Source organism: Lepeophtheirus salmonis, chromosome 9 (assembly GCF_016086655.4).
Source record: "Lepeophtheirus salmonis chromosome 9, UVic_Lsal_1.4, whole genome shotgun sequence".
Lineage (NCBI taxonomy): Eukaryota > Metazoa > Arthropoda > Copepoda > Siphonostomatoida > Caligidae > Lepeophtheirus > Lepeophtheirus salmonis.
The window spans coordinates 4,100,106-4,112,971 of record NC_052139.2 but is presented as its reverse complement, the minus strand read 5'-3'; the positions used below and the strand labels follow the sequence as shown (position 1 = coordinate 4,112,971).

At 30.3% G+C, this 12,866-nt stretch overlaps 1 long non-coding RNA gene across 1 annotated transcript; it reads left to right on the top strand.

Annotated features, from left to right (window-relative positions):
- Positions 1–9,263: 9,263 nt before the first annotated feature.
- Positions 9,264–10,924, top strand: LOC121123856 (uncharacterized). Its single transcript, XR_005866143.2, has 4 exons — positions 9,264–9,882; positions 9,935–10,074; positions 10,137–10,226; positions 10,286–10,924. It is a non-coding gene; the product is annotated as an uncharacterized lncRNA (long non-coding RNA).
- The last annotated feature ends 1,942 nt before the right edge of the window (positions 10,925–12,866 follow it).

Below are 12,866 nucleotides of genomic sequence, written 5' to 3'. Positions count from 1 at the left end.
TTAAGCCATTAAATATGAATAAGGATTCCTCTTAAATTCAATAATTATTGAATAACAAAAATACTTGTTTGATGCTCACTTTAAAGATAATATGTTTTATTCTCGACATTTAGAAGAACGATGGCTATTGCCAAACGATGCATCTCTAACTATTTCCGATTATAAGAAGAAAATGAAAGTCGAAAACTTTCATTAAATATGAATTTCGTAGAAGAAGACCTTATTTATTATTAAATTATTAATATTTATTATGTATGAATAAACTTACCTCAGAAAAGAATGCACAAATTAAAACAAATCTATTAAATATGTTTTGTTTAACAACTTATAATGTTATGTATATCTAGGTTTTATTTAAAAATATAAGCAAACTAAAAAAAAAAAACACGAGGATGAATAAACATAATATATATGTATATATATATATATATAAATTAATGAAGAAATTATTGAACATCTTATCTCAATAATATTAAGGAAATAGATAATTAACTATATTAAAATTTTTAATTAATCATAACTTGAATTTAATATTGACAAATTTATAAATTTTTGGCCACTAAATAATGTATGAGCTGAACATTACTTCATTATTAAGAGTTTTATGCATTTATGAATATAAATATATTACTTATTTAAGAGACCAATAGGGCATATAGTTTCAAAAGGAATACGCTCTTCAACAATACAAATAAATTATATCGTATTAGTGGAATGATTTCATTAAATTTACATCGCTGTAAATGACTGATTACTTATTTCCATAAAAATAAATTAGTCATTTGTTGAATACAATTAGATTTTTATTTAATTTATTTATATAACTTTTGGAATATTATGAAACATTGAGCAAGTTATGTAATTTTAATAGATTTATCCTTATGGATCAAATTAGTGTGATTAATTAAAATAAATATTTTGTTTCTTAAATTATTTTGAATAGTTCCTCAGACTATAACTTTATCGTCTATTTATGCATATCCTTCATAAAAGTTATTCGCTGTACCATATTTTAGAAGAACAATCTGTACTTAGTATTAAGAATGAAGTTAATTGAGTGGTTCAATATATTTTCATGTCTGATAAAGATGAATAAGGAATTGAGTTATAAATCAACTCAGTTGCCTTAGGAGAGGACAAAATGTTATTAATTATTTAAAAAAAAACAAAAAAAAACTAAGCTAAGCTACGTTTTGACTAAAATTCATATAATGTAATTAAATATAATAAATTGAAGTTTCGTATAAGGTGATGTTTTTTTCTTTATGTTAAACTAGGAACATAAAATATTATAAAAACCATAATTCATAGTATCTGAATCATAATAATACTCTAAAAAATTAAAAAAGTAACTTGAAAACAAAAATACTTAACCCTAATCATCTACGAAGGGTATTTATATTATAAATTTATTGATCCTGGTTACGTGAATTCTGAACATAATTCATATAAATGGTTTTGTTTACTTTTTATTTCGCCCATTCTGTCTATTCTTTCAGTGAGTTCTACTAATATCTGGAGTAAACAAAGGGTCAATCCCTTAAATACATGAAGGGAGATGTGTCTTTTGTATGATTAAAGATCAAATGCCATTTTAAGATGGCTTGGAAATGAAAATTGCATCTCTTCGCGGTCTCCATATGGATACTGAGTACCTACATTTATAAAGGAATATATGTAAAATACCCTCATTTGGATTCCTTCAACTTTATCCAACTCAAATTAAAGCTTGATAAGTTACGTCTAAGTCGTTGGTACTTTACATACTTGTATCCTCAGAGTTGTAATATGAACTTGAATCCGGAATAAGACCACCATTCGTGAATGAGTAAAATCAGATAGCTAAATGATCCATGATTCCGGACAAAGATGCAAAGGTCCAGTTATTATAAATCCATAATATTTATAATCATAAGTTAAATAGTAATTTAGTACATCAAAACAAATAGAATTTAAACAAATTTCTGAATATTGATTACAAAATAAAATAAAAGTTATAAATTTAATATTAGTAGAACTTTTTCATAGGTTCAAAGGAACCCGTAAAATGAAATCTATTATCCTTCCAAGATGTGGTTTTAGTAATGTGTATCTTGCATTGTAAAACACCAAACGACGTGAAAAAGATAAGATTTCGTCCTAAAAAAACTTATTTTGACAGTTTTGTGATTGTTTGACTATGTATTGTTTGAATGTATGTCAAAAATTTCCCAGCAACATCCCTAAATACACCATATTTTACCGTTTTTCTTCGATAAAGGTAAAAACACACACCAGGGCGCGAAAAATATGTTATTAGTTTTCTGTTTAAAGACTACAAGCCACAGTATTGTTAATTTTTTAAATTCTGTCACATTTCGTTATATTGCATTTCGTCCCATTTTCTCCAAAAGAAAATATTTGTGTATGTACGACAAAACACCCAAAAATATTATTGAGTTTTTTTTTCTCGTAATTGGTATGAAAAAAAATATTCATGGACAAATACATTTCGTCTTGGCATAGCAGACGAGTGTAACCCTGGTCTCTAGATACATAATTTTAACAAAGAATATGTTGGTGGTAATATGAATAAGGATATATTGAACCTAGACCCGAAGCTTCCGGATATGGTATAAGTAAACTTTTATTAAATAAAAGTTCGTTGACTGGAATTGACACCGGATACTCCACGTTTTCCAGATCTTAAAAAAGATTCAAGCGATCTTCGATATCTTATAAAAAACTTTTATTATTGCTTAATAAATACAGAATGAGTCGTGGATCCTGATCTGAAGTACTCGTGTACCCTTTAGACAAATGTGCATTATCCAAGCTCTGGGATCTAAAAAACCTTTTGGTACTCAAACTTTTAAAGATCCTAAAAAGGTAAGAGCAGAAAGAAGATTTTTTCTACGAGTATAGCAAATGTAACATCTCCATTGACATATCTTTGGTAGTGCTTAAAGCAACATCAACATAACTTGTTACATCACCTGGTTATTACAATGCTATTATTAAAATAATTCTAATAATTATGTTAATATATTAAGAAATTCGGGCTATTCATTGTTTGGGCATCATAAATCAGTAAAAATGTTAGCCTTTTCTGTATCCTATTTCATTTATTTAATAAATGGTTAAATTTTACTGAGTCCGAAACAAAAATATTCCAATGTTGCATGATAAATACTACCAGAACATCATTATTATTTTTTAATATAGTGATATTGGACACGTCATTACTTTTATTATATCCTACAGCCTCTCCTCCGAAAAGAAACAGAAAAAGGGGGCAGAATCAGTTTGTCGCTGACCAATCCTTCTCTTTAGGGAGTTATTCTTCAATAAGTGCTGACAATGGTTCACAACTGTATAAGAACTCAATTTTATCAAACCAATCAATGTTAAGAACACTGACTCGAAGAAAAGATGGAAAACGCTTCGACAACGAAACAGTTATGCTACTAACACGTTACTTAGTAACGCTTTACTCTAATCCGACGTCTAATTTGCAGTAGCAAGTAATTTAAAGTGCTATTATTTTCATAATAGTAGTCAGATTAAAGTTACTTACCAATTTAGATTGCATTACTATTTTTATTCCTTTCCTTCGAAAGTATCCTTTGCCGTTTAGATAGTCTAATGACAAAGCTAACAACAGAAACTATATGGAAGTACACTCCAATTCTAGATGGTGCCACTAACAAAATATTTTTGAGTACAAACATTCAAAAGGTTACAGTCAAAATTTCATGATGTTTGGTTTATCATTTATCGAGTTACAGGGGTTTAAGTGACGCTACTTTGTGATTTTAAAAACGATTGATTCTGAGCAATTTCGTGTGTTGATTTGTCATTGCTTTTTGATGGGAAAAAATACTGTTCAAGCCCAAGATTAGCTTGAAAAATGTTATCCGGACTCTGTCCTATCGAAAATAACGATCAAACGTTGGTTTACCGATTTGAAACGTGTTTGTACGGACACCAATGATACTGAACGGCTTGGTCGTCCAAATGAGCCGGTGATTCCCGAAAACAGTAAAAAAGCCCTGAGAATCATCATGGGCGATCTCAAAGTGAAGTTGCAAGAACATTGGGGGTTGAAAAATCTGTTTTCCGAATGGCTGCCGCGTTTGCTCACACCAGAGATAAAACAACGACGGGAAGATGATTCAAAGAGCTGTTTGGAGACTCTACACGAAATAAGAAGGAGCTTTGCGTCGGTACATCACAATGGATGAAACATGGATTCACCACTTCACTCCAGAATCAAAACGGCAGTCTGTTGAGTGGCGTGGAGACGGAGAAAGCCGTCCAAAGAATTAAATCTTACTTTGTCATGGTATTTCAAGTATAACAGCCTGTCACAGAGTCCAATTATGAGATGCAGGAGGAAGAGTCCGCCACAGTTGATGATGGGGTTATTTTTTTATATTTATCAGAAATCTACGCAGAAAATGAAAATGATGTCCAATTGTTTCTTCTCCTGCACCACAGGTGTGCTTCACACAATATCAACCACATTACTACACAGGATTTGGAAAAATATTTAACATCCAATACAGAGAGCAAAGTAGTTTATAGAAGCAGCATAGCAAAATCATTAGCCATTTGAACAAACTCAAGTAGATCTACCTTTGCATAAGACATAGTAGAGGAGGTCAGCAAAAGAAAGCTCCTAGTGCCAACATCTACAAGGTGGAATTCCTATTTGATGCTTTAAAGATATTTGCAGAAATCCACATGAGTTAGCTGAATACATACTCTGTGCACCAAGGTGGGAGTTCAGTGATTCAAAGACTTCAAGTGCCTGAATGAGTACTAGACACTTGACAAAGTGGCTACAATTATGGGACTTTACTACCCACACATGAAGCTCTCATGCAGAAGACCTTTGCTGTGAAAAGATGACATCTTTAGGTTGACTTGAGGCCTTCCAGATTCCATAAGGTAGATATGTTCCATCTTTTTAGGGATTTAAAAATTCTTGCATCACACTATTCATGAATATGGAACAGAAAATGCATTATCATTGCAAAAAAAGATGAAGCATATATAAATGTCAATAAGTAATCTAAAACAAAATGAAATCACTAATATTGATCCCATATTAAACCTCAAACTTAGATGCAGGTAGGGAGGAGCGACTAAAAGGGGTTCTAAATGCAGAATATCGCACAAGCGCTCCTGCAGCACAAAGCCCTCCCAGTGTGCCCGCCACATCTGCTAGTCAAGGGGAGATGGACTTTTTCGCTGTTGACACAGAGCTTGAGGAGACCTACTCTGCAGGAAAGGAAGTCATGGACTACCTGAGGTTGCTTTTTTTCTCCTATCAGAAAATAGATTGCTTGAGTTATAATTAGCTTATTTTAAATTTAACATTTCTCAACAATAACTGCACAAGAGTTTCCATAGTTGGGAAGAATTGGCGAACAACCAACTCACTTCTGGCATTTTTTATGTTTCCTTCTTATGGGATTGTTTGAGTAATATAATAACGATATTGACACGTGCAATTCACATCTTTATGTGATGTCGTTCCAAGTACTAATCAAGATGTATTGAGATGCTACATATAAAATTTCAATGGGAATACCTTACGCTTAAAATGAATCCCTTTTGTTCATAAGAGATAAAAATTGATTCTTTATTCATCCCTGAACTAAATCATTAAAAAGAGGATTTCTTCACATTTACATTATTTTTTTCTCAATATAAATGATCACATAATAAATATATATCCATTTTTAGTCCTACTTATTCGCACGACATTTTATCTGTAAGATAAATAAATCTATTCTCAAGTGTATTTCTGTATTTGAAATTTTTTCAGATAAGGAAAAATATCTATTTAAATAAAATAGAAGAATATCATTTAAATAAAATAGAAGAATATCTTTTTTTTTTTGCTAAACTTTCCTCTACAGAACCCCTTAATTCATTTAATTAATTTAAAAGCGTAAAATAGCTTTCAGCAAACTTCCTTACCACTTTACTAAAAATTTTCTTCGTTTACGACACGACGTTTACAGATTTTGAATTACGGAAGTCTCGTGACTGTTCCAAACTTTAAATTTAAGACTCAATTATTCCGATCAAATTGAACACAATATATTTGCTATTATTTCAATCTATTTAGCAATTGCACTATTAAAAAAGTTTTTCAATACATTGTACTTGAATCATTGCAGTTGAATGTTGGAAATGCTTTCGTAGTTAAGAAATGATTTGAATTTAAAAATTAAGATAAACAAACTATTTATTATTTTTCTATCAAGTTTATGACTATACCTTTTAAAGTATTTAATTATTCATAATAATTAAGTTATGATAAGATGAATCATAAAATATATATATATGGTAAGAGGAACATAGATCTTTTTTTAGTCAATGTCAAAAAGTGGAAAGAAGGAATTTAACCGTTGATTTTTAACTATTTACTATGTTTTATTTCTACAAAATCACTTCATCTTAGTAATTTTCTGATTTTTATGAGCAATGGCTCCATAATCTGCGTGAATAGAGTCGTGATCATCATGCTTGCTTCACCGGATTTCAGTGGTGGATAATACTCTCGTTCCATGCAATGTCCAAGGAACCAAACTTTTTAGTCGAAACCTGGCTCAACTCATATTGACATCATAATTATAAAATATACCTTCATCTACAGTATGTAGGTTATTGACTGACAGCTGGTCATTTAGTATTGACAAAGGGATCACTCATATCTGAAATGCTCCACAGGTCAAGAAACTCCTGTTTATTTCGCTGCTACTCCCTAACTATCATTCTCATATTATTTCTCGACAATTCATAATATTAAAATCTTACATTGCATTTTATTCGTTCGATTTTGACTTAATATATAATATTAAAAGCGTAGCTGTACATTTATTTGTCTTTCTGTATGATAGCCAAAAACTTTTCTTTGAAATAATAAGATGGACAACTTATCTTATATATATATACGATAAGGGATCAACAAGAAATTGCATGCCTTTCTTTTTTGGAAGCGGAGCATACGTATTCATAATTAACGTTAAGCCTGGTTCAGTTTCAGTGGTTCTATCGGTTCTGGTCTTGGTTCTTTCATTTCAGTGGTCTGGGTTCTTTTTGTACATGTTCAGTTTGATAACAGGTACTTAAAACAAGGGGCTTCGCTAGAAAATTCTAGTCACACATACAGGGCCACAGCTACCTTATACGCAGAGTGGGTAGTGCCCCAAGTTCCAGTAGGGGCCCGGAAGCTAAGCTTGCTTAAGACAATTGTCTTCAAAGTGAGGGTCGTGAGGGGAGGCTAGGGATGGGACAAGAAAATGGAGAATTAAGGATTGCCTTTAGTCTAAACATACATGTTTTGTAGTAAGGGGTCTCAGCTAAAAATGTAATAGTATAGGGAGTTCAGGAAACCCCGACTCAATAAATATTACAGTTATCATATTATAGGTATAGTAGCGGACCTGGATCCATAATTTACTGCACACATTGCCTCTTTTTTTCATTGTCTGATGCCTAAAATCACTTTTTTAGATCCATAATAAGCCCTTACTATTTGGAATTCAGATAAAACTGTGACACCTGTGACGTAAAAAATCATAAGGAAACGCTACAAACGCAAAAAAAAAAAACAAAAAAACTCATTGACTTATTGATTAAATCTACTTTATTTTTATAACATATATTGTATTTTATTTATTTATACTATATAAGAAAAAAAAACACACTAACCAAGACCGTTAAGCCGGATATTGCAGTCTCCGTTCGGTTTTATTGGTTCTGGTTCTAGTGGTTCAAGAACCCAAAATGCTAAACCGATAAGGGTATTATTTATTTATTTACAAAATGAAAAAATTATGAAATAGCCATAGTTTAATAATTTAGCGAATAAGAAGAGGTGACGGATAGCTAATATCAAGATACATAGGGTATTTTTCTGTTAGTGAGGTAACATATTGCTAAAAATTATAATGTTCTTCTTAAAAAAGGTGTGCAATAAAAATTAACTTTACTATATTTATCAGGCGGAAGAATTTAGAACTAATTTTAATTTCTTAATGCCTGGACAATGCTATTCTTGTATATATGAAATGTCATATTTTTTTATTGAATTTTTTATTTAGAAGTAAAAATACTTATTTTTTTAGCGAACGCACTCATATGGTTAGGGGGCACACCAGTGTACTCTGGAACATACTTTGAGAACCACTGGTATAGATCATAAAAATTCAAAAGTGTATAACCAGTATGGTAGTCTAAGAAGTTTTATTTTTTGCTATAAATTGTGCAAAAATAAGGAACATGATAAGATTTATGGGTGATGTCAAATGATATCAATTGCATTGATTGTCAGTGTTAAAAGGTGAGAGGAAAAATTAAACCTTTCAAAAATGAAAAGGTTATTTTCTTTCCGGGATACATATGAATTATTTTTTGTTGTAATATTTTTGCATTCTTTGCTCAATATAGTATGTATTATTGTTTTTTATATTTATTATTTTCTTTAAACACATTTATTCAAAATATGTTAATTTTTATTGAAAAGATTTCAGCTCGAATAAACAAAGTTTTATTTCATTTCTATTATTTTCAAAAACTTTTAAATATATATAATCAAAATTATCACGCTTGATTAAAAACGTTAAAAAAAGAAGATCAACATTAACTTTAAAGTAATACTTACGTCTGCTTGTTATTATGTACAAAATCACGAGAAAAAAATCAAAAAAAAAAAAATTTGATAGATAAATGATGATATACAAGTATTACTATTCATATTTTTATATAGATATGTCATAGTCACCAATATCCCTTACTATGATATTCTTAAACCAATCACAGACACCACTTCAATATCACTATTTCAGCTTGATGAAGATAAATACAGATATATTTTTACATACTGGCAGTCATATTTCAAGCAACTCAAGTTATCAACCTCTATTGTATTTTAATATACATAATATAAGATTATTTTATACTTATTGGATGTATGTGGATGGGATTTTTATAGATAAAAACACAGTTTAGATATTAGAAAAGGAAAAAAAAGTTGGTTTGTATGCTTTTTTGATTTTTTTTCACTTTTAAGTAGATTGTCGTGTTGTTATCATCTATTTTGAAATAAAGATTTCCTACTTATCAATGGGGAATTTAAAGAAAATTCATAATGCAAAAATAATATTTAGGGGTGTTTAAAAGGGAAATCAGTATGTTTCCTATATAGGAAATCAGTAATGTGCATCTCACGTTGTGTAAATGCGATCAGTTTACACTAGACGGCATCATTGATTAAATAATATACATCTTCTTCTATCAATCATGAACGTTATCATTCCCGCCTTTATTATTCAATATTAATATAATATGAGATGGTGATAGTCGATAGAGAACTGAATAAAATCCCCAAAATGACGTCGCCTTCTGTCTGGATTTATGAAAATGGAGGCCCAGGAATTTGGAAAATACTTACCGGATGAGAAACAGATGGTTTGTCGGATTTGTCGATATAAATGTGCCTTTAGTCCCCTGTCTAGAATTACACGCCACTCATTATCCTCATATCATAACAAGAGTATGGATATTCATCTATAAAATCAATTTGACGATGAATACATCAAGTCAGACTTTAACTTTGATCTCACAACGATGCTTATTGCATGTAATATAACCTTATCCATTGCTAATCATCTACGTTCAAAAAATTTATGGAGAAATACAAGGGTAAACATATCCCTTCCCGAGGAACCATCATTAAATTAATGGAGGATGTTGGTACTGATGTCATATATAGAAATACATATAAAAATGTTTTGAGTCATCCACACCAAATGATGATCATGTTATCAGTAAAAAGTATTTACGAATATCGAAATGGAACTCTGAATTTTGTACTATCTCACAGTAAGTATTCAATTTTTTTAAAATCTAACCATAAAATATGATTTTATTTTAGCTAAACATATCAAGAATTATGATACACAACTCAGTAAAGGGCAAAAACAACTGCTTAAATGGTCACAACAACGGGGGTTGTAGCTTTGGATGGTTCGCAACTAGTTTGTCTGAGACTACTTACTTCGCTTAAAGACTTTGGTATGATCATTAGGTTTTCCAATATTACATAGTCTATAAATATTACTTTTTTGTCACTTAAGGATTAGTTATGGTTCATAAACTCCAAGAAATGACTTTCAAAAAACTCATAAAAGGCAAAAACAACGGCTTAAATGGTCACAACAACGGAGGTAGTTACATTGGGTGTAGCATTATAATTAGTAATTGTGTGTATCCTTCATTATAATAGTATGTTGTTATACAAGCATAAATCACCAGGGGTCTTTTTTTGATGCTCTTAATAAGGAGTAATATCGCCGGATATTACTACATAATTTTTATATCTAAGATAAGTAATTAAGGTTTAAAATTTTATTGCATGGATTAACTTTTCTTTTCTTAGATAAACATGAAATAAATGAAAGTGGGATTCTAGAAGCTGTTCGTACTAAGATTGGAAGAAGATATGGATTTAAATCTAACATTATTTTATGATTTTGAAATTTACTTTATTATTAATAATTAAGATCTTATCGGTAGAGATTTTTCTATCCTGTGCACAATTGTATATGCAACTTGCACATGAGGAAAAAAGGGTGATGATATTTTTTATTAAACCCCACGCCTGGCTTGTGTTTTGCAACCTAAAGTTATGACATATTGAACTGAATTCCGATGTTAGAACAAGAAAATATTATTTGGATCAATCTATTATTTCAATATTCTGTGTTTATAATTTATTGTTATTATTAGTTATATGATTCTAATTGTTTAATTTTGTATATTTAACTTAAATGTATGATGGTTTATTTTTTAGTATGTAGATTATATTTAATTTAAGCCTTCTATTTTAAACTTGGAACTTCAAATATATTTCGAAATACTCTTATTTTGTCGTTTTATTAGTTATTATTCTGAGAATATGGTTCATAATGAATTACAATTTCATAGAATGTGACGTTTTCAAATCCACTGTAACGGATAAAAACCGTCTAAGTCAATTATACGTAGTATATTTTTATTAAACATTTTGATAATAAATTCTTTCGTTATACCCTCAAAAATCATATAATAAAATAATATATATAAATAATCATAATACATCAGGCAGATGATAATCTCATCAGTATTTAAACAATAATACCATATGTCTTTCTCCCCCCCTTCTACTCGCACGCGTTATTCTCTACAATATTATCAACTATAATCATAGATATATACTATACTATCAAAGTGTTACTCATCGTTCTCTGATCAAGGAAGGAGTGGGAAATACCATTGGCAATTGTCAATGTTATTTCTTCTTAATGTATAGAGGCCTTCTGTGCAGCCAAGCATTATAATTTATGTTTTATTATGAATTAAAAAAATAGTTGTTTAATAACTTCAAACAACATACTAGCATATATTGAATGAAAAAAAATTGTCGAGATGAAAAGTCCATCTTTTATTTTGGTCAAAAATTTTAGTAGAAAATGTCAAAAAAGGTTTTTGCATTACATTTTGCAAAAATGATATTATTAGCCATTTATTTGCATTGTAAAGAAGAACATAAATGTAGCAATATTTTTTTGTACTTACAAAAAACAAAAAAGTAATGGAGAATAAGGTCCTCGAAGAAATAATCCTCGATAACTGGTTCTTTTTTGCAAAAACTGTGAAATAAAATACTTTAATTTGTATTATGGGTTTATGTTCAAAATGCATTGTTTTTTTTGCACAAAAAAAAGGACTGAAAGTTCTCTGATTTCTATTATTCTTTTTTTGTCTCAAATTTTTTGATTTTGAATAAATTTTGGTAATGTTGTAAGTCCTATAATTGCTTTTTGAGACGCCAGTCACTTTTTGATCTATACCTCAAGTAAATATCCAGTACGACGTGAGGGGATGATATCTACGTTGACGTCATTACACAATAGTTATTCTATGGAGCAACATTTGCAGTGATGGATATCAAACATTTGGGACATGTTAAAAAAAACCACCAGAAATTAACATGGCCTCCCAAACAGTTTGCAGAATGTTTTGGAAAAGAACAGCTTATCTGTCATGATGTTATTAAATAAGTTAGAAGCAGCTGTGATGAGAGGACATATTAACAAATGAAATAGGCAAAAACTACACTGACGTCGATCCTCAATTCTACTTTGAGCCTAACGGAGTTAAAATTATACATCTGCAACAAATCTTCAGGGTTACTCTCTGCCTTTTATGAGCAGACGTAAATATTTAAACCGGCTTTTTATACATCAATGCTTATAATGCATCAATAGCTTAGGAAATAAAATTCACTCTTCAGTTTCAATTAACAAAAAAAAAAAAAAAAAAAATTGGGCGTGCTAAAAAACGGTTACATTTTTTAGCACTAGACATTTGCGTGGATGAAAATCACATTAAAAGGGGAAAAGGGCGGGCTTTTTGTAATTGCTACTTAAATTTTTTTGTTTTCTAAACTTGTTTTCATTATTGTTGGATTCTTGTAGAGAGAACATATAAATTATAAATATAGAGTAATCTCTCTTGCTTCAAAGACGATGAGTAACATAGCCAATTGGTTGGGAAATTATAAGTGTATGTCCTTATTGAACTTCGACTAGTATTGAGGATCCACATTGTACTCTGCGGTAACAATTGTTTTGTGCATTCTGGCCTGGTCCACAGTCCAAAACTTATCCTCACAAGTTATAATTTTTCTTGATCCATTTGAGAAGTATTTTTCCTTTGGTCACTCTCATTGCCATGATGCCCTTTGTAATGAGCTGTCGATACCTTTTCTTGTAGCTTTTGAGTCGTAGGTCCCTGACTGCATCGTATTGGCAACCCTGTGGACT